The sequence below is a fragment of the Microcaecilia unicolor genome, chromosome 6 (assembly GCF_901765095.1).
Source record: "Microcaecilia unicolor chromosome 6, aMicUni1.1, whole genome shotgun sequence".
Lineage (NCBI taxonomy): Eukaryota > Metazoa > Chordata > Amphibia > Gymnophiona > Siphonopidae > Microcaecilia > Microcaecilia unicolor.
The window spans coordinates 81474269-81497417 of NC_044036.1; the positions used below are offsets into that span (position 1 = coordinate 81474269).

The following is a 23149-nucleotide window of genomic DNA, read 5'->3' on the forward strand; positions in this document are numbered from 1 at the left end:
ATTTTCCTTTCTAGTTAGACCAACTTACATAAGTCTGCTCTCCTCACAAGCCCAGCATCTCCGCTTGATAAGATGCAGTACAGAAGGCTCCTTTAAAGGGCCTTTAGATCCCCATCAATCACAGAGTCTCAGTATCTTGAGGCACAATAGACAGTCTACTCACTGTCTGATGTTCTGGCGTGTTGCCCAGAGTACAGAGATTCCACAACCATGAGAGCTGTATATCTGTTGGAGGTAGAAACCAGTGGGAAGGCAGCAGCCTAAGCTGCTGTTGCTGTTTTGTTCTGAGCCCCTCGGAGCCTGTCACCGGGACTCTCACCGCGTTGCTCCCGCACCTTTTTGCCACCGCTGCTGTTTCAGCTACTCTGATCCGGGTGTTGTCAGCAGGACCCTTGGTGGCCTCGGCAGCCCTGGTCGAGAGCGTCCGATACTCCTGGGGCATATACGCTGGATGTGGGCTCCCCTCCCCCTGCTGCCGTCTGAGGACCAGCGGGCAGAGAGGCAGAGCTGGGAGTGCGACCGTTGTCCGGTGAACTCTGTGCAGCGCTCCATGGTGAGAGGCTTGGTCGCCTCGCTCTGCTCTGGGAGGGCTGGTGGGCGAGGAGACAGAGCTGGGTGCGTGGCCGCTGTCCCATGAGCCTCGTGCGGTCCCCTGGTGGGGAGAGGTTCAGTTGCCTCTCCTGCTCCAAAGGCGGCAGTGGTGCTGCTCGTCAACCCTGCATAGACTTCTCAGGTGCCGTTAGCTGCTTCTGCCTGGCTGGTCGAAACTTTCTGGCGCAGGAAATGTCAGCCAAGAGATTTTGAGCTGTTCAGTCATTGTGTTGACACAATTATCACATTTATACCTTTACTCACAGAAAAATGTTATACCGAATGTTCTCTTGCTAATGTTCTATTACCCTATCAGTTTCCCGTTGTCTCTTTCCACTGTTCCATTGTTCTTTTCCTTTGTCCTATTCCCTAACAATACTTTGACTTTGTCTTCGCATAACTTCTCACAATGTAATCCACAACTGAGTTGTAACAAATCGTATTTCCATCATTTACAACGTATTGTAAGCCACACTGAGCCCGCAAATAGGTGGGAAAATGTGGGATACAAATGCAATAAATAAATAAATAATAAATGTTGCCAACAGGATGGAATAGGGGTGGGGCATGAGCTGGTTCAAAATCTCCTGCTCAATTGTCTCCTCTTGGTATCTGTACCAGTATATGGCACAGCAGCTAGGAAGAAGCAGTGAAAGCTGAATAACATTTAAGATGCAGCTGCTCTGTGGGTTTTTCTTGTATTTTTCAGGTTTTGGTTATAACTATATCCTGAACACTAGGGTATGGAGGGCAGCTTTACAATCTGTCAATTTATAAACACCCACACAAAAATCAGAATGTTAGAATCGTAACTGGAGCATGGGTACAGGTTGTGATGGGTTCCAGTATGGCAGCTTTTAGCATAGGAACTATTCCAAACTGCTGAATGTCATGATCTATCTCTAGAAAGTAGCCCATTCTGCAGTTGGACTTGATGGGTTCTGGGCAGGACAGCAGAATGCTGCCCTTTTTAGGTGATGGGAGAGGGGCAAACTCTGCCTCCACCTCACAACCCACATTTCTTGGAGGATACTGTTGTCCATTCTTTCTTGCGATCAGGATTTAACGAGAGCATGACAAAGAAACTGTCACGTTTAGGCCCCAATTTACTAACTCACAGTAGCACAGCATGTTTGCATTCTACTTTACTGCAGGAAAATGTATCACAGGATTCACTAACACATGGTACATTTTTGCATTGGTATGACCAAAAAAAACATAGGTTCCTGGCGGAAGCAATGCAAAGATACTGGATCCCAACTCGGGGCCAGTATCTTTTGAAGGAGCTGATGATTTTCCAGAAATAAGCCCTTCATGCCCCCAATCCCTTGTAGAAAACAGGTACCCACCCCCCAGATCCTCCAAAACCTCACATTCCCTGTACCTATGAGATGTATCTAGTTGGGGGGAGGAAGACGCAAACGCCAGTCGATCCTGCCCTAGTAGCAGGATGAATCTCACATAACATCATCCAGCATATAATCTCAACCATCTGCACTAACTGTGATTAAATTTAGGGGGCAATTCTCTAACAGGGTGCCTCCACTATGGTAGGAGCCTGTTCTATAATGGAACCTAGGTGCCTAGAGTCCATTATAGAATTCTAGTGTAACCCAGTATCAGCATATCTGTCACTTAGGTGCCCAAATTTCCACCAGCCATAGAAATGGAATATGTGCAGGCACTTAAATGCAGCAGAGCCATGCGTAACTTACAATATTCTGTAAATTATGTGTGTTAAGTAGGAGCCATGCCTATATCCCATCCATGCACTATCCCTGCATACGATTCCCTTGTAAAAATGCACTATAAGTTAAAACATGTATTTGCAGAACAGTGCTGAGGTGGCAGACTAGTATATATGCATGTACTACTACTACTTATCATTTCTAAAGTGCTACTAGACGTACGCAGCGCTGTACACTTGAACATGAAGAGACAGTCCCTGCTCGACAGAGCTTACAATCTAATTAGGACAAACAGGACAAACAAGAGATAAGGGAATATTAAAGTGAGGATGATAACATAAGGGTTCTGAACAAGTGAATAAGGGTTAGGATTTAAAAGAGATGGAGCTTGACGTACTGGCTCAGGAAGTCTAGTCCAGGCATATGGTGCAGCAAGATAAAAGGAACGGAGTTTGGAGTTAGCAGTAGAGGAGAAGGGTGCAGATTTACCCAGTGAACGGAGTTCCCGGGGAAGAATGTAGGGAGAGATGAGAGTGGAGAGGTACTGAGGAGCTGCAGAGTGAATGCCCTAATAGGTCAATAAGAGGAGTTTGAACTGTATGAGGAAATGGATAGGAAGCCAGTGAAGTGACTTGAGGAGAGGGCTAATATGAGCATAACGACACTGGCGGAATATTAGTCGTGCAGCAGAATTTTGAACATATTGAAGAGGAGAAGTAAGTTGCAATAGTCTAAGCGAGAGGTGATAAAGAGTGTGGATGAGGGTTCTGTAGGTGTAGGTGTGCAGAGATCAGTGGCGTAGCTACAGGGGCCCCCCAAATTGGCTGGCAGAGCCCAAAATGGGGGGGGGGGGGGGGACATTTTGGGCCACCTCCCCACTGCCACTGCATGTTGGTACCTTGGCTGGCGGGGGTTGAACCATTTGTCCCGCACTGGTCTTGCCACATTGCCTACCCTACTCTTCTCAGTTACACCATGCACACTCGTTTTAGTGAAACTGAGCATACGTGCATGCTCAGTTTCATTAAAACGAGCATGCACAGTGCAACTGAGAACAGAGCAGGGCAGGCAATGTGAGACCAGCGTGGGACAAATGCTTCAACCCCCACCAGCCAAGGTACCAACATGCGACGGCAGTGGGGAGGCGGGCCAAAATGTCCCTCCCCCCCCCCCCCCCCCGTTCAAGGTCTGGTTATGTGTGCATGTCAATTTTCTAAGCATTTATGTGTGCAGTGGGTGTGTACATTTTAGCACCTAGTTTATGGACTCAACCTTCACATGCACAGTAAAGAAATTTTCTGTACAGTACCTGCAGGGGATATGCTGGTTTTACTCCCAGGAGTTAGCACACAGCCTTTAAACATACCCCCTGGGATTCTATATATCACGCCTTAATTTCTGTGTGGAAATCACAGTGTATTCTATAACAATGCGCGTAACTTAACTGGTTAACTAGCTAATCAGCACTGTCAATTGGATGTTAACAAGTAACTATCAGCACTAATTGGCATTAAGATTTAAATGAACTCACTCATGCATTATCTCTGATCATCGGTGCGGTAAAGCCCCGCGTTGTTCCAGCACTATTTTAGAGCACTGTTTGGAACAGCACAGGGCTTTTGATCATGAGGGTGTCAGCCTATTGTTTAACTTACTGCTCTTAAATACTAAAGCTGCATAGTTGAAAAGGGGGTGTGGCAATGGGTGGGGTGTGGGCATTTCTAAAATCTATGCGCATTCTTATAGAATACATCCACTCTGTGCCTAAATTTAGGCAGTGGGATTTACACCATGTAAAACATGGCTTAATGGTTGTGACTAGTTTGGGGGGGGGGGGGGAGTGGGCTACCAAAGACCAGGATTTTTTTTTTCTTGGTCCTACGCCCCATGGGTTGGCCTTTACTCTGATTCTCTTAACAGGCTGTCAAAAAAACAGCTGTTTGGACCTCCAGAAAATCCTCTCTCCTTCAGTCTCATGCCAGAGTCCATTTTCAGGGGTGAGATGTCACATATATAAGTATTACATTTTAGGCAAGGGTCGAGTAATATTGTTGCCTCCAGCTGGTGGCAAGTGCAGTAAGAAGATGGGAGGATGGGAAAGGGCTGGGCGCCGTCGTTTTGACTTTCTGGGCAGGGGCGTAGCCAGACACCCAATTTTGGGTGGGCCTGGGTCCAAGATGGGTGGGCAGAAGAACCCCGCCCATCCCACAGGTGATTTGGTCTCTCCTTCTCTCACCTGCATGCCATATGGTCTCTCAAACAACTCCCTTCTCCTGCACACCTTTTAAACAGTAGATTTTCACTGGCAGCGAGCAGCAGCTACTACACACTGCTCATGTTGGCCCCACAGCCCTCCCACTGATGTAACTTCCTGTTTCAGTATAGGCTGGATTACGTTAGAGGGAAGGCTGTGGGGCTGGGGCTGGTGTGAGCAGTATGTATCAGTAGCTGCTTGCTGCAGGCAAAGATCTGCTATTTACAAGGTATGCAGGAGGGACAGTTGTTGGGAGTTTTCAGATGGTGGGGCTTGGGAATCCCTGCCAGCTACTGGGTGGGCTTTGGCCCACCCGGGCCCACCCTTGTTTACGCCACTGCTGGGGGGGGGGGGGGGGGTTTGCGCTGGAAATTCAAGGGCAGTGCTTTCCCTCCTTCTCCTGGAGAGGGAAGGGGTTGGTGGAGTTATGTGGCTCCTAAGGGCAAGAAACCCTTGGTAGCTTTCTTGACTGGCATTTTTATAAAGCTTGTTAAAAAAAAAAAGCCAACGGTTACGGAAGGAGAGGTCTAGAGGGAGGCAAAATAAAGGAAAAGGCAAAGGGTACACATTTTGGTGCGGCTACCTCCCCAGGGGCTGTTTGCACGCTGGTTCCAGTGTGGGGAGGGGAGTCACCAACACCGCGTGCTTAAGCTTTCTGCTGTGAGTAACATTGAAATCTGAAACCCTTCCTTAATCTGCCGACTACTCTTTTCGCTTGTTCCTTGCGTTTTAAATGCCTTTCCGTGAAAAACTAATTCTTCACTTGTTGCAGCTACAGCATAGGCATCGTCATGGGTACCCCCACCCCCATACTGTATGCTTCCTGTAGCACTTCAGTATCACGCCCCATATAACTCCGTGCCGGTCCTGTGTTCTTACTATGTCTGTCTCTGATCCTGCTCCGAACCGGACAGTAATAACAACACCCAATAGCCGAGGGGCCGTGCCGCCCCCCCCGAGTACCACTAAGGGCGCCCCGATCTCCTGTACTTCCGCATGACGTTATGACGCAATTGAGAGATGTAGGCAGCGCCGAAGCCTACGACGCCGACAGGTCTCCTCCGGCAGAACAGAGTGACGCGTAGCGCCCCTTCCCCCTCGTGGGAACTTAAAAAAGTTGGCAGTGCTGCTGTGGCGTTGGCAATAGTTGTATGTATGTAGGTAGATATAACAGGCAGAGACACACAGCACAACAGTAATTATGTACACTTGCACCTCCCCACCCCAAGATAAGCCAACAGCACAGTCTCTGAAACGGTTTCTCAATTCTTTCATTCACTCTCACTGTACAGCTACTATAGTAAATATCTGGTCTTTTTTAGTTATCTGTGTGGTGGAGAAGGAAGAGTATATTATGTTAAGCAGAGCACCGAGGGAAAATTAAAATGGCCTAAATATTACCGTTCCTCAAGTCACAATAAAGAATGAATGTTAATGATGATGAGTAAAGTGGTGTGATAGCTGTGTTAGTCCACTTTTAAAGGTAATACATAGAAATAAAACAAAACATAGAAATGAAAATAAGATGATACTGTTTTATTGGACTAACTACTACAAATCATTTCTATAGCGCTACCAGTCATACGACTAAAAATATATGTTTTGATTCGTGTTTGAAGGTAACCCTTCTTTAGATCAGAAAATGGTGATGGAAATAATATTCCATATCATCAAGCTGATCAATCCATAGACTGGTGGGTTGTGTCCATCTACCAGCAGGTGGAGATAGAGAGCAAACTTTTGCCTCCCTATATGTGGTCATGTGCTGCCGGAAACTCCTCAGTATGTTCTCTATCTCAGCAGGTGGTGGTCACACACAGCAGCAGCTCTGGCTAGGCCTCCGAGCCTAATTCTTAGGTTTTGTTGAGTGCCTGGGGTTGAGGGCTCTTTTGAGCAAGTGCAAACCTGGTGGTGCCAGGTCCCTCCTTTTCTCCCCCCTCCCGCTGGCTCCGTTAAAAAAAAAAAAAAAAAAATTTTGAACGTCCTTAAAGGCGTTTATTTCGACGTTTATTTAAACGTTTATTGCAGCTACTCACTGGGACACCAGGTCGTTACAGCTCGGAGCGGACAGCAGGTAATTTTTACCTTTTTATAGCGGGCAGGGGGTTCCCCGATTTATCTCCACGTGGCATATGGCGTCGGAGGGCGAGGGCGTAAAGAGTCGCTCCCCGGATCGCTTGGGCGCTTCTAGAGGGGATGCGGGGGTCTTAAAGCCTGATTCGCCCTTGTTGGGTGACAGTTTCGTGGCCGATGAATGTCCCGGTCCTTCCTCCGGCGTGGCGATTTTTCCCGCCATAAACGCCCATCCCCCGCTCCTCGCCTCCGCCATCTTGGCCGGCCTCGCGGCTCGGACGGCTTCTTCTTGGGCCGCCCTTGAGGTTGGAGACATTAATGCCATAAACGCCCTTAATTTGGGCGACGGCACAAAAGCGGCTAAAGTTAAGCGCCGTTCTCCCCACGCGGCTCCTTCGCGGAGTGTCGCGCCGGACGCCATTTTGGATGCGCAGCATGTCTCTCCCCCGCTCTTGCGAGCGCCGGTTGAGGGTGCGTCTAGGGCTGTTGCCCAGGCTGCGGAAGTACACAGTCTGGGGGGTTTCTCCCCCGAGTTTGTTTTGCTGCTGCATCAGGCCTTCCTTATGCAAAACGCTGCCCCTGCTCCCTCGTCTGGTAAAGAGGTTGAGGTTCCCAGAGGTAAACGCCCTCGGGTTGATTCACAGGCCTTGGAGGACTTTGTCTCCTCCGATGTAGATGAGGGCAGCGTATCTGAGGTCTCCCAACGGTCCTTTGCAGATTCCTTGGAGGAGACGGATCCCCGCTCGGTTGGAGCGGATGACCCCTCTGCAGCGCGGCTTTTTAGCTCAGAGGATTTGTCCAACCTGTTGGTACAGGCCATGGACACTTTGAAGATTTCCTCTCCGGAGGACGTCTCTCCCTCAGCCCCTGTTGGCTCTGCCATTATGCTGGGGACGAAGCGCCCGCCTAGAACCTTCCACGTGCATGATGCCATGCACACCTTAATTGCAGCTCAATGGGATGTCCCGGAAGCGAGCCTTAAAGTGGCTAGGGCTATGTCCCGCCTCTATCCTTTGACTGAAAGTGAACGTGAGGCCTATCTGTGGCCTACCGTGGATTCTTTAATCACTGCGGTGACTAAGAAAACGGCGTTGCCGGTGGAAGGTGGCACGGCCCTAAAGGACGCCCAAGACAGAAGATTGGAGGCGGCCTTAAGGTCGTCCTTTGAGGCAGCTGCTTTAAGTTTGCAGGCCTCAATTTGCGGCTCCTATGTGGCCAGGGCGTGCCTGACTATGTTGCAGCGGGCTTTCCCCTCGGATCTTTCCTTGAGGGCTGATTGGCCGGCCCTGGAATCGGGCTTAGCCTATTTGGCAGACTTGCTGTATGATGTCTTGAGGGCCTCAGCGAAAGGCATGGCTCAGACAATCTCTGCGCGGCGGTGGCTTTGGCTGAAACATTGGTCTGCTGACCACGCCTCTAAATCCCGCCTGGCTAGATTGCCTTTTAAAGGCAAGCTGCTCTTTGGGGTCGAGCTGGACAAAATCGTGACCGATTTCGGCACGTTTAAGGGCAAGAAGTTACCAGAGGTCAGGGCTTGGGCTAGTACTCGCCCTGGTACCTCCAGAGGACGGTTTCAGGAAGCCCGTCGGTACCGCCCGGGCAGGTCGGGCTCCTCTGCCCCCTCTTCCTTCAAGAGGAACTTCTCCCCCAAGCAGCATTCCTTTCGCAGAGACCGCCGTCCCGGAGGTGCTCCCTCCGGTCCTCCCCCAGGGTCTCGTACCCAATGACGGGGTCTTGGTCCACGCCCCAGTGCAGATTGGAGGACGGCTGTCCTCGTTTATGGGCGAGTGGACCACAATAACTTCAGACGCTTGGGCGCTGGAAGTCATCAGAGACGGCTACAAGCTAGAGTTCTGCCGACCCTTAAAAGACGGGTTTGTACTCTCTCCCTGCAAGTCTCCGGTCCAAGCTGTGGTAGTGCAGCAGACCTTGAACAATCTGATCCGCCTGGGGGCGGTCGTTCCGGTGCCAGAAAATCAGCTTGGCAAGGGATGTTACTCCTTTTTCTGTGTGGTTCCAAAGAAAGGAGGTTCTGTACGGCCTATCCTCGACCTCAAAGGGGTCAATTGGGCCTTGAAAGTTCAGCACTTTCGCATGGAGACCCTCCGCTCTGTTATAGCGGCAGTGAAGGCAGGAGAGTTCCTGGCATCCTTGGACATCAAGGAAGCGTACTTGCATATTCCCATCTGGCCTCCTCATCAACGCTTTCTGCGTTTTGCAGTAATGGGCCGACACTTCCAGTTCAGAGCCCTCCCGTTCGGGTTGGCTACTGCTCCGCGGACCTTCTCCAAAGTAATGGTGGTCTTCGCGGCCTTCCTGAGGAAGGAAGGAGTTCAAGTCCATCCTTATCTGGACGACTGGTTGATCCAAGCCCCCTCTTATGCAGAGTGCGGCAAAGCTGTGAACCGGGTGGTTGCTCTTTTGAGCTCCCTGGGGTGGATCATCAACTGGGAGTAAAGCCAGCTGTGCCCGACTCAATCCCTGGAGTATCTGGGAGTTCGATTCGACACCCAAGTGGGCAGAGTGTTCCTGCCAGACAATCGGATTGTCAAGTTTCAGGCTCAGGTGGACTAGTTCCTAGTAGCCTCTCCTATTCGGGCTTGGGACTACGTGCAGCTGTTGGGCTCTATGATGGCCACGATGGAAGTAGTGCCCTGGGCCAGGGCTCATATGAGACCACTACAACAATCTCTGCTGCTGCGCTGGACTCCGATGTCGGAGGATTATGCTGTGCGCCTTCCCTTGGACCCAGCAGTGCGCAAGGCGCTGAGCTGGTGGACGCAGACGGACAAGTTGTCTGCAGGAATGCCTCTGGTGACCCCGGAGTGGATTGTCGTCACGACAGACGCCTCTTTGATGGGCTGGGGAGCCCACTGCTTGGGAAGGACAGCGCAGGGGCTCTGGTCTCCTGCAGAGGCAAGTGGTCTATCAACCTCCTGGAACTCAGAGCCATTCGGTTGGTGTTGTTGGAGTTCATCCCGGTACTGGTGTTGAAGCCTGTACGGGTCCTGTCGGACAATGCCACTGCTGTGGCCTATGTCAACCGCCAGGGAGGTACCAAGAGCGCCCTTCTAGCCAAGGAGGCTATGAGTCTGTGCCAGTGGGCGGAAGCGAACCTGGTACAGCTGTCAGCGGCCCACATTGCCGGAGTCATGAATGTCAAGGCGGACTTTCTCAGTCGCCATACCTTGGAGCCCGGAGAGTGGCAGCTATCTGCTCAGGCGTTCTTGGGCATCACGAAGTGCTGGGACCAGCCGAGCCTAGATCTGATGGCGTCATCGGCCGATTGCCAAGTGCCGCGTTTTTTCAGCAGAGGACGGGACCCTCGATCCCTGGGAGTAGATGCTCTTCTCCAACGGTGGCCGACACAAGAGCTTCTCTATGTGTTCCCGCCCTGGCCCATGTTGGGCAGGGTGCTAGACCGGGTGGCAAAGCATCCCGGCAGGGTAATCCTGGTGGGTCCGGATTGGCCCAGACGTCCCTGGTATGAGGACTTGATCAGGCTCTCAGTCGGCGATCCTCTGCGGCTGCCAGTGGAGCAGGGCCTGTTACATCAGGGTCCCGTGGTGATGGAGGATCCCTCCCCCTTTGGTCTTACGGCCTGGCTATTGAGCGGCAGCGTCTGAGAAAGAAGGACTTCTCAGACAAGGTCATCGCCACTATGCTGAGAGCGAGGAAGCGCTCTACTTCTACTGCTTACGCCAGGGTTTGGCGTATCTTTGCAGCGTGGTGTGAAGCAGGCTCACTTTCTCCCTTCACTGCTCCAATTTCTTCAGTGTTGGCGTTCCTGCAAGAAGGTCTGGACAAAGGCCTGTCGCTCAGTTCCCTGAAAGTTCAGGTAGCGGCTCTGGCTTGCTTCAGGGGCCGCCTGAAGGGTGCTTCCCTGGCTTCGCAGCCAGATGTGGTGCGCTTTCTCAAGGGAGTTAATCACCTGCACCCTCCTCTGCACTCAGTGGTGCCTGCGTGGAATCTCAACCTGGTGCTAAGAGCATTGCAGAAGCCGCCTTTTGAACCCTTGTCGAGGGCATCTCTGAAAGACCTGACGTTGAAAGCAGTCTTTTTGGTGGCTACCTCTTCAGCCAGAAGAGTTTCCGAGCTCCAGGCACTCTCATGTCGAGAGCTTTTTCTGCAGTTCACTGAGGCAGGAGTGACTATTCGCACAGTGCCTTCCTTCCTGCCCAAGATTGTTTTTCGCTTCCATGTGATTCAGCAGCTCTGTCTCCCTTCCTTTCATAGGGAGGTCTACCCAGAGGAATACTCTGCTCTCAATTTCTGGATGTGAGACGAGTCATCATCAGATACTTGGAAGTGACCAATGATTTCCGGAAATCGGATCATCTGTTTGTCCTGTTTCCAGGTCCTCGTAAGGGTCTGCAGGATTCTAAGCCTACAGTGGCAAGATGGGCAAGGAAGCCATTGCAGCGGCTTGGGTGGCCGCGGGGAAGGCCCATCCCTTTGCCAGGCATTACCGCTTGACTGTGGCTGCTCGGGCGGAGGCCCGGTTTGGAGCTTCAGTGTTGCGGTCAGGGATTTCTATGTCCCGCCCTGGGTGAGTACTGCTTCGGTACATCCCACCAGTCTATGGATTGATCAGCTTGATGATATGGAAGGTAAAATTATGTATCATACCTGATAATTTTCTTTCCATTAATCATAGCTGATCAATCCATAGCCCCTCCCAGATATCTGTACTGTTTATATTCTGGTTGAATTTTAGGTTCAAGTTTAGCCTTCAGTTACTTCAGGAGGACTTCGTGTTCAAGTTCTTCTTTCACTTGGATTCTTCAAGAGTTGAGACGAGTTTGTGTTACAGTGAGCTGCTGCATTCCTCTCCCCTCCGTTTTACGGGGCTGGATTGAGATTTAAATTCTGCCGGCACTCCCTCCCGCTTCGTGCGGCTGTAGGGCAGCTTTGTACCCCTCCCGCTTCGGCGGTGTTAGGGTCAGTCAGCTCCTCCCGCGGTTGCGGTTGCAGGATAAGCCAGATCCCCCCGCATCGGCGGGTGTGGTGTCCCTCCCCCGCTCCGCGGGGATGAGCTGGACGGATTCCCCTCCCCCACTTGTGTGGGGATGAGCTGGGTTAATTCCCCTCCCCCGTTTCGGCGGTGGTGAGCTGGGCAGAGTGTCCCTTCGAGGGTGTAATTCTCTAAGTGCTGAGTCCTGCGGATGGAGCTTTGATATCGACATACTGAGGAGTTTCCGGCAGCACATGACCACATATAGGGAGGCAAAAGTTTGCTCTCTATCTCCACCTGCTGGTAGATGGACACAACCCACCAGTCTATGGATTGATCAGCTATGATTAATGGAAAGAAAATTATCAGGTATGATACATAATTTTACCATAATGATGATGATAATTGGGTGAGGGTGGAGCCTGAGAAGATGAACTGCTTTGAACTTGGAGGCAGGCCCCCACATTCGACACCTTCAGCTTCTGGCACTTGGATGATCTTGCTGATGGGGATTGGTGAGGGTGGGTTTTGAATGCAGGTGGTCAGGTTATACATCACATGAAGCATCTGGATTAGAGATGGTCTTTGTCATGAAATGGGAGGAGGAGGAAATTTTCACATGCACTATTTTTTCAAAGCTCCCACTGTTTCAAATTCTAATAGGGGAGAAGATAGAAAGAAAACATAGGCTAGGTTGTGGTACAGGACAGCAGCAAAGGCCACCTACCTGCCTGATAGTGTGTGTTGTTCTTATAGGTCTAAACAGCTTACCAAAAGTTAGTCTCTATTTTTGTCTGTAGTAACAGGAACTGGGGAGGGGGACAGCAAAATCTAGAATCTCAATGTAGTAGGCAATTGGCCACCTGATTGATAAAGTGCAGTGATTCTAGTGGCCCTTCAAATTCATGTTCCAGTGACATTTTACTCATATCCATTAACATTATCACATTTGAATAGCTCACAAGTTTGTCAGAGACTTTGCAATGGCAGAGGAAGATGAAAGCAGCTTTTTGTTTCAGTACTGTATTTGCTTTAGGATCTGGGTGCACTTGTATGACTCAGATTACAGTTGCTGTAAAATGTGGAGGAGATTAAGTGTTAGCCAGATTGTAAGAAGCATTGTAAATCAGCCAGGTTGAAGTGTACGTGCCTGGGTATGCACCACTAGGATATGACATTTGCCGTTTTCCAAATACAGTATACCTTTCTAATAGCTTTGCTTTTCCTTTATGTAATGTTGGCCTTTTTTTTTTTCTTTCTAGGCAGGCAGTGACTGACTGTGGTATCTTCTAAGACAGTGCTTGTCAATCTTTTTTGTGGTTGAGACCCCATGATAGCAGCCAAATAAAATTGTGCAGAGTAATGATGCACCTATAGAGACATGACACCAATTGTGAGTTTAGTGACCTACAGTTTGGGAAGCTCTGTTCTAGCATCTGCCAGGTGAAGTGGCACTGCTGGCAGGGAAACAAAAGATCTATTTAGAGTATGTTCAGAGTGCACAAATGGTTCATGCTAAATTAGTCAGTTGAAATATGCAGTCAATTCTTTGAATATACTTTCTGCACGACTATTGATATCATTACCAGGGAAAGAAAAATATTCAGGAATCTTAGGTGCCAGAAATATTTGTAGGGAAAAATGAATTTTCCTTATTAGAATGTTTTGCTCATGATTTTTTTTTTTTTTTTTTTTTTTTCCAACACTTTCTTCTTTCTGTGCCCACCTGTTCTCCCCTTGTCTCGGTCCAATCTCTGTCCATTTAGTATCCTTCCCTAAGTTAGTACCACCTAACCCTTTTCTTCCCTCTTTCAGCTCTGCATGCTTCTGTGCACTCCGGTAGCGGATGCTGAATTTTGGGGTGTGCAAAAAATATCTTGGGTGCCCATCATAACCATGTTTGTATATATGTATTTTACATTTGGTATTTTTTAGTATGTTATGTGTATTTCTTATGGTTTTTGTACTTGCTTGAGAACTTGCCTTTGAAGTTTGGCGTGCTTTTTTACAGAATACGCTTAGCAAGTTGTGTGCTTAAATTCTAATTAGTGCCAATTAGTGCTCATTATTGCTTGTTAAGTGCTGTTATCAGCGCTCGTTAACTTGTTAAGCTACATGCATTGTTATAGAATCCACTTGGATTTCAGTGCAGGTCTCTAGGTGCGCTATATAGAATCTGGAGGATTATTAGCATCTACATGGTTAGTGCATGTGTGCTAATTTTTAGTGCATGCTAAAAATGCTAGTGCGTCTTTGTAAACAGGGCCCTTAGTGTTATCTGATTTGTAGGCATATTTTCAAAGCACTTAGCCTTCCAAAGTTCCATAGGTTTCTATGGAACTTTGGAAGGCTAAGTGCTTTGAAAATGAGCCCCCAAGGGTGTTACTCAGGTATAGTGTAGACAGAAATTTTTCTTCTAATAAAAGTAGTTATTTCTGTCCTGTGATTTGTGTCAGAAATTTAGAAAAATATGTGTATTCAGCATATACTGTTTTAACAAATATGCTCAAAGCTAAGTTAAAAGCAGTTTGGATTTTAGTAAGCACATTCTAACTGACTTAGATTCAATTAAGTAAAATTAAGGGCAGAGTGGAAGCATTCCTGGTGGAGATCTGGTTGGGACTATTTTTCCAATACGAGTTGTATCAGTGTTTAGGGCCTGGTGTAATGTTTGCAGTGCTGCATTTTCATAGGTGGGATTATAGATGGTTGGGCCCTCAGAATTAACCATGTTGTGTTATGGCAGGTTTGCTCCATAGGTTCTCAGTGTCTTTTATTACAAAGTTTTGTGTTAGATCACAAAGAGGGTAAATTTAAGATATTTCTGTAGGTAAAATGTGTTTTATGTGCACAAATAGCCTTTTTATAAAATTGGCTGGACTACGTGCTGAAATTTATGTGCATAAATTTATCTGACCTTTGAGGAGGCATTCTAGTAGAGGGAGTTTATATATATATATATATATATATATATATATATATATATATGCAGGCCTGCACTGAGTGCCAAATTTTGATGGTGCTAATGAGAACCCTTCCCCTAACCTTACTTTTAGGGCAGTGGTTTTCAAACATGTCCTGGGGGATCACCAGCCAGTTGAGGTTTCAGGATATCTCAAATGAATATGCATGAGACAGATTTGCATATAATGGAAGTTACAGATGTGCAAATCTGTCTTATGTATATTAATGTGCTGCATCAAAAGGGTTCCACTGAGGCAGTACTACCTTCCTCTGCCCCTCTTCTGGTATTACCGTCTTTGACATCTCTGACAGACCTCTTCCCTTCTTCTTTGTGGGATTTGTTGTCTAGTCCAGGGCAGCCGAGAGGGGGGAAAGATTCTCCGGGCCCAGCCTCCAAGGGGAGCCCGGCGCTGGAAGGTTCTATTCCGTTGGTCTGTCTCTCTCCTGGTCCTGTCTGTCGGGACCTGGGTGATTACATTAACGCAATAACCTTGGTCCAGCAAACAGGAGCAGAACTGTGACAGACCGAGGCAGGAGAAGACGCAGGAAGGGGGGGTGGAGGCTGCCCCCGAGTGGGGGGGGGCAGCCCAAGTGTGATGTGGGGGCCAGCGGCTGCGGCAGCCCTGCTCTGGGTCCGGCAGTGGCATAGCCAGACGTGACGTGGGTGGGCCCAGAACTAATATGGGTGGGCACTATGGGCCCTTCCCTTCCTATCCCCCCAATCCATTCTTGTAGCCCGAAATCAACCTTACCCTTCCCTACTTCCCCATCCCTTCCTATAGCCTGGCATCAGCTCTAACCTTCCCTTTCCTACTCCCCCATCCATGTAGTCCAGCATCAGCCCTACCCTTTCCTGCCCTACCCCATAGTGTGGCATCAGCCTTGCCCTTCACTACCCCCCTCTCCCCACAGCCCACCTAGAAGCACAACAGCATTAAATATAAAACTTTTTTTTTTTTTATCATCCTGGGTTAGGCAGCTCCCAGCTCTCACCCCATCCTTTCATTTAAGGAGTTTCCATCCCAGGCAGAGAGCCTTGTCTCTCCCCACTGGAAGGCGCATGCTGGTGTCTAATGTTCTCTTTATTGCTGAGGTACACAGCGTCATGTGCCGAAAAGCAGGTCCCTGCTCCGATGCCCAACTCCCAATGGACTCCCAGTAAAGGAGGCAGGAGAGCTGCTGTATGACTTGTTTTCTAAACTGCCATGCAGTGCCGTAGCAAGGGTGGCTGCCACCCTGGGTGGTTTGCTGCTGCGTACCCCCCCCCCCTCGGCGCATCGACACCCCCCTCGGTGCACATTCTTACCTAGTGGCGTAGGAGGGGGGGGCGGAAGGGTCGGTCTGCCCCAAGTGCACGCCGCTGGGAGCTGCGTTGGCTCCGCTGGTTCCCTGCTCTCTCTGCCCCGGAACAGGAAGTAACCTGTTCCGGGGCAGAGGGAGCAGGGAACCAGCTGAGCCGACACCCCCCCAGCGGCGTGCACCTGGGGCGGACCGCCCCTCCCCCCTTCCTGCGCCACTGCTGCCCTGGAGGCTGCCTTGCACAACTGCACATGACTGAATGAGGCTGTGAAGACAGGCATCAACTGGCGGTCACAGAGACTGGGTGGGCATGAACCGACACCCGTAGCTACGCCCCTGGTGTCTGGCTCTGTCTCTCGGCGGCCCCGTTCTAATCTTTAAGGGCACCAAAATCTTAAATCTGGCCCTCCACGTGTGGATGTAAAATAAGCTTCTGTGTAAATGTCTGCATGTACCTTCTGTGGCATAATTTTAAAAAAGGAATAGTATGCATATAATTTCCCTTAGAGAGTTGGTACAACTTATATACATACAGCTGCACAAGCTAGGTGGTGTGTTATAAAATTTCCCTCAGTATCTGGCAGTGGAGGGAGTTCGTTGCCCTTGTTGAGGTCACACTATAATTTTTATTTGCGTGTTGATTTGTAAAGGCAAAAGGCCTAGCTTTGCTATGCACCTGTTTATAGGGAAATTTCTGTGGATATATAGGGTGTAGTACAGAACTGGAAGTTCTGTTCCACCCTGTATAGACTCCAGACTTATACGTTCAGACAAATCCGCGGGTAAGCGGAGAACTCGAACGCCCCACGGGAAAACACAGGTATAGGAGAAAGTGGGATGTTTGACCACGGAGATACAAAGCCTGGGGAGATGGATCTTACAAACACTTGTTTATTGAAGAAAAAAGACTCAACACAACTGTTGTGTTTCAGCCGTTAGGCCTGCATCAGGAGTCTACAAAACACATATATACAGGGGAAGGGAGGGTGGGTAGGGGGGAAGGGAGAAAATGTCTCGGTTATAAGATGTACTATCTTGGTTTATCATTAATAAAAATGATTAAACATAAATAAGAGCAAAAACTGTGCGTAGTTCAAAACTCAAATGTAAAACTAGATTAGAGAATGCTAAAAACAGTTTATAATAAAAAATAATAATAAATAAAAAATATTCCCCATGGCTGAGGTTAGTATCTTTTAATCAGTCCGCACACATATTTCAGTGTTACGCCTCTTCCAGTAATAATATGTTTTCCTCTTTTGACCCGATGTCTCCCTCTGATTTTGCTTTTGTTTTTCTTTTGCTTTTATATTTCCACTGCGGTGCATCGCCATACTCATCGCCCATCCACAGACCGACAACACCTCATCGCACCCATTTCAGTGCGTGCACCAGACGGTTTCCGTCGAGTGTGGTTAGTATCCATGTGATATGCGAAGGTCTTTTTATTTTATTTTCATCACTACCTACATATTGTCAACTGAGTTCGATTCCCCGGCACAGGCAGCTCCTTGTGACTTTGGGCAAGTCACTTAACCCTCCATTGCCTGCCGCATTGAGCCTTCCATGAGTGGGAAAGCGCGGGGTACAAATGTAAAAAAAAAAATAAAATAAATATGCGATCATCTGGCTATCAGCCATTTAGGAAGTGTTAGCCTTTTGCGCACACACACCCATGTGTGCATGTATATACTCACAGGCGCATATACAGGCATACCTTGTATCAGCTGTTAGATATATGCTTCTCCTGGACATCATTTCTATTTTGTTATTTTTATTTTATATCCTTATTTTTTATTTTTAACCTGTATGTACATTTTTTTTCTTTGTCTCTTTAGGTCCATCTACTTCTTTTCCTTTTTTTCCCTCCTTTTTTCCACCCCTTTCTTCCTCCCTTGCCCTCCCCCTTTTTGATTTTTAATTTTATTTTTAGTATTTTTTATTTTTTATTATTTTTCCATTTTTCTAATTCTGTTCTGAATTCATTTTGCATCTTTTCATTGGAAAATTCTTCTTCAAATTTATTATTATTTTTTCTGCTTTTTCAGTTTCATCTTTATTGGTTCCGCCTTACACAAATTTGATAAAAGAAGGTATGTAGGTTTATATGATATGCATAGGTGTACATAGAAATATGTGCATGGACATATATATATATATATATATATACTAGGAAAAAAAGGCCCGTTTCTCAGCGCAATGAAACTGGCGCTAGCAAGGTTCTATAATGGTAGGGGCCCCCTCCCTCCGTCCCTCCGAGCTGCTTGCCTGCCTCCGTGTGACCGTTGGACGTTGTTTGTGGTTCGCTCTGTGTGGGGAGGGTTTTTTTTTGCTGCGCCTCCGTGCCTGTGCAGTTTCCGTTTCGGCCCTTGAGTGTCATTGCTCCACCCTTGACGTCATCACGTTTTGACGCGAGGGCGGTGCAGACACTCAGGGGCACACCGGATATCTCAGGCCCCTCAACCTCCGTGGAGACTTCATTAGAACGTTGGGGTTGCCTTTTATATAGAGAGATATGCGCACAAGTGTATACATCCGTATAGTAAGAATGAGAGATTTTTGTCTGTGTACCATATATTAAATATATATTTTTAATATGTCACTCAGATATAATTCATTTACATGCTCTTCATGCCCCACCTTCATAGTGTACTTATTCTCTAATTATTCGCAAGGTATTGTATACATAATTGATGTATATATTTTTTCCGCCTCTAACCTAACATGTTATGATTTGCCATAACAGTATTTTATGAGTAACACATACATAAATGTCATGTTTTTTGTATAGCAACCGATGCAATGTACTCACTATTTTATATATGTTTTATTTGTATACTTATATATCCTTTTGGATTTTCGTATTATTTCATTAGTCTTTATAATGGAATATTTTTTATTTATTATTATTTTTTATTATAAACTGTTTTTAGCATTCTCTAATCTAGTTTTACATTTGAGTTTTGAACTACGCACAGTTTTTGCTCTTATTTAATATTTATGTGTTTTGTAGACTCCTGATGCAGGCCTAATGGCCAAAACACAACAGTTGTGCCTTTTTTCTTCAGTAAACAAGTGTTTGTAAGATCCATCTCCCCAGGCTTTGTATCTCCGTGGTCAAACATTCCACTTTCTCCTATACCTAGACTCCAGACTTAACTCCTATATAGAACAATTAGTTGAATGGTGCTAATGAATAATTGTAATTGTAGTTTTACTGGCTGATTCTAACTGGCTGGGGGGGGGGGGGGGTTCTTTATTGCATGGAAGACCCTTGGGATTTTTTTTCTTCTAATGTTTTTATAACCAGTTTAAGGAGAGGAGATGGATGCAATGTGTGGAGATATCAACTTCACTTGCCTCCCTGTTGCCACCTCAGAGACTTCTGTACAGAGCTTTTTTGTTAGGAAAGAGAATAAAGGTAAGGTGGGGGGGGAAGACCACTATGGTTTTCAAAAGAAATAGCTGAAAAAAACAAGGGAAAGGTTAGCATTTATAAATTACAAGATATTACAAAAAGAGTAAAGGTAAGGTGGGGGAGTGGCCAAGATGGCGGCATGACTCTGCAGTGCTGAGACCAGGGTTGGATCTCTCTTGCTGTTCCTCCTTTTTTCTTCTGTTGTGAATCGGTTTTTGCTTTGGATTCCCCATACAAAGAGAAAGAATGTAGTAAATGCCGTCCCCTCACCGGTGACGACATTACCCCTGTTCAGCAGAGGATTGACTGGAGAAGAAAGCCCTGTGGTGGGACAGAATGGGGGAGCGTCTGTCTCTTTAGAGCATGAGATCACCTTATCGCAATCCACCTCCTTGTCTGATGGTGTTGGTGACACTGTGTATTGAGGCCTAGGTGTCAGAACTTGTGGCACCGAAAGCCTCAAGTGGGGGGTGAAGCGCAGGAAGGTAGCTTCCTTGAAGAGGAAATCAATGGGGCAGCAACAGTGGTTGTAGCTCCCCTGGTGATTATTTTGGATATTATTTGGAGAGCTTTGCAAGATCTGAACTCCACCATGAAGAAATCTACAGAAAACGTAATCTCTTTGGTCTCCAAAGCTGATGTCTTAGCAAAGACTGTAGAGGGAGTGATTTCTCAACCCATTCCAACAGATTCATGGAGAGATTAAAATACTCCAAGAATTTAAGAATGTAGTGGTTAAGGGTAAGTTACTTATCCTTAGGAAAATTGAGCAAATGGAAAACTACAACAGGAGGCTTAATCTTCAGTTACTGAGTTTTCGTAAAACCTCTCACGTTTTGCCCCTAGACATGTTTTAAAAATATCTAACAGAAGTATTGAAGTTTTCGTAAGAATCTGTTCCTTTATTAGGTAAAATATTTTATTTACCAACGTCATCAAAGAATGCTCAAGGGGAAATTGTAGGAGATCATGATCAGGATGGACAGATTGATATGAACAATCTTTTAGCTATTCTGAAAGAATCCATAGCTGAAGTTACTCGGAGGTCCTTTTATGCATCTGCAGTAAAAAAGGGGCCTGCGCTAGCATCAGCGTGTGTTTTTGATGCTCTCTGAGGCCCCCTTTTACCATAGCTGGTAAATGGTTATCTCTTTCTGAGGAGAAGAAATGGCCATGCGGTAAGTGAACCACTTGCTGCACAGCCATTTCGGGGGGGGGGGGGGGGGGGAGCACTAGGGCTCCTGCACTAACCCGGCGATAACCGGGCAGTGCTGCCTGATTACTATTGGGTAAGCATCAGCCCTACAAAAATAAAAATGTTTTTGTAGCGCTGGAAATGGTACGTCGTGGGGGGTGGGAACTACCACTGTGCTCCTGTGGTAGCCCGGTGTTCTAGATTGGCGCGGCAAGCCTATTTCTGTGCACCAACCCTTTAATAAAAGGGCCCCTCAAAGAGCTACACTTATTGCTTGCTTTGTATTTGAACAAGATTTAAAATGCTGTAATGAAGCTCTATTTTCTCAAGTAATTCTCATGATATGTTTCATGGTCAAAAAGTGTGGCAATAGCCAGATGTCACAACGAGTGCACAGGAAAGAAGAAAAGCCTTTTTAGCTTTGAGATCAGAGACAATAAATCCTGGAGCAACGTTTTTGTTAGCTTACCCTTGTAAAGGTTTGGTTCAGTTTGAGGAACCTAAATATGTTTTTTGTTCTCGCCTGAACAGTTTTTTCTTGGAGTTAAAGAGAATTGTATCTTACTGATCACTCACCTTTTGTAGTCTAAGGAAAGAGGTGTGGTAGCTGTGTTAGTCCACTCTTAAAGGTTATCAATAGAAATCAAACAAAGTAAAACATGGAAAAGAAAATAAGATGATACCTTTTTTATTGGACATAACTTAATACATTTCTTGATTAGCTTTCAAAGGTTGCTTATTTCCGATCTGACGAAGAAGGGCAACCTTCGAAAGTTAATCAAGAAATGTATTAAGTTATGTCCAATAAAAAGGGTATCATCTTATTTTCTTTTCCATGTTTTATTTTGTTTGATTTCTATTGGTAGTCTAAGGAAGAACAGAGAATTTTCTTATATTTATAATAGTCTTTATTGCAGTAGTTCCCAAATCTGGTCCTGGAGGCACCCCAGCAAGTCAGTTTTTTAGGATATCCACAGTGAATATTCATGAGAGTGGTTTGCATGCGCTTCTTCCACTGCATACAAATCTCCCTCATGAATATTCATTGTGGCTATTCTGAAGACCTAACTGGCTGAGGTGCCTCCAGGACCAGGTTTGGGAATCACTGCTTTATTGTATTTTTTCATTCTATATTTCTTTAGCTAGTGGATAAGTGTGAATTGTAGTGTGAAATTTGCAACAACAACAAAAAAAAAAAAGAGTAAACAGGTAATATCTGACAAAGGTAAGAAAAGCTGCAAAAGTAGGCAGAGAAAAGATGCACATGAGAGAAAAATATCTGAAATAGTAAACCTGAGGGTCAGGAGTATGTTAGTGACAGGAGGAAATGTAAAGGGTGACATTGCAAGATTCGTTGGTGAAGAAAAGGAATATGTAGAAGCTGAACAGGATAAAGCAGAATTGCTTAACAAATAATGGTTTGGTGTTCACTGAGGAAGTAGGGCTGCAGAAAACAGATACAAACAGGAATTTTCAGAAGACTTTGTTTGCCAGAGCAAACTAAACTAAAAGACATAGCAATGCAGATGGACAGGATACAGTCGAGGACATTAAGGGAAGTTCCTGGTGGCTCTGCTTTTCAATGCTTCCTTAAAGTGAAAAGTAGTAGCAGAGGACTAGAGAAGGACAGATGTGGTTCCTTTCCTGAAAAGTGGTAGTAAGGAAGAGGCTGTAAACTGGAAACCACTTAGTCTTTCCTTGATGATGAGGTTTTCACTTATATACACTGTCAGCTAGCACATTTGCTTATTTCCGATCTGACGAAGAAGGGCAACCTTCGAAAGCTAATCAAGAAATGTATTAAGTTATGTCCAATAAAAAAGGTAACATCTTATTTTCTTTTCCATGTTTTATTTTGTTTGATTTCTATTGATAAACTTGATGATGAGTAAATGAAGGGAAACATTGCTAAAACAGGATAGTGCAGTTTCTAGAATCCAGTGGATTACAGTTACTGCCCCACTCCCCATTTTAGGGTTGTAACAGACATCCAGTGCAGGCTACCCTGCTCTATGCCATAACCAACTAGAATTTATGTCTCTCAAACCCTTATAGCATTCATTTTGGCCAGAACTGGACCCCACTACATTCAGAAGCCTGAATCATTCATTTATATAGTATCATTCTAGGATTATATATCACCCCTCTGGACCACAGTATGAATAGAAGAATGTAATGGGGAGTTCCATACATCATACAAAACCAGAAAAGTCACCATTTATATATAGATATTTTTTTGAGATTCCGCTTTGCTATTATTGGTGATTCAGTGAATGCTTTCTGCCCTAGACTTGTTCATTAAACAAAACATAGGAACCTTAGGGCTCTGTTTACAAAGGTGCGCTAGTGTTTTTAGCATTCCTATGGGTGTCTACACAGTTGGTGTGCGCTAAAAACAGTAACACGCCTTTGTAAACAGGGCCCTTAACATGCTCTTCTGTTCCCGTCAACTAACTTTCAACAAAGCTATGTCAGTTTGGTGGTAGGATAAGATTCCCATTGGTACAATGCACAGTTCTCAGGCCTTGATATAAAAAAAAAATAATAATGTGGAGGAGTGGCCTAGTGGTGAGAGCAGTGATCTTAGATCAGGGAAGGGCAGGTGGTGGAGGCTCAAAAGTTGTTAACAGAATTGAAGAATGCTGTGAGATCTAAGATGGAGGCAGCCTTACCTTAGCTGTGGTGTTGTTGTCGCTTGACTATGCCTAAATGT

General features: G+C 46.5%; 1 protein-coding gene across 3 annotated transcripts in view; it reads left to right on the top strand.

The window, feature by feature from the left end:
• The first annotated feature begins 5054 nt into the window (after positions 1 to 5054).
• SLC35A3 (solute carrier family 35 member A3) overlaps positions 5055 to 23149 on the top strand; it is a 108079-nt gene continuing 89984 nt past the window's right edge. Inside the window, exons 1-2 of one of the 3 annotated variants that reach the window (XM_030206274.1) lie at positions 5055 to 5193; positions 17177 to 17237. The gene's annotated coding sequence lies outside the window, so the exon portion shown is untranslated. The remainder of the gene's footprint in view (positions 5194 to 17176; positions 17238 to 23149) is intronic. The other 2 variants (XM_030206275.1, XM_030206272.1) reach the window with 2 other exon arrangements.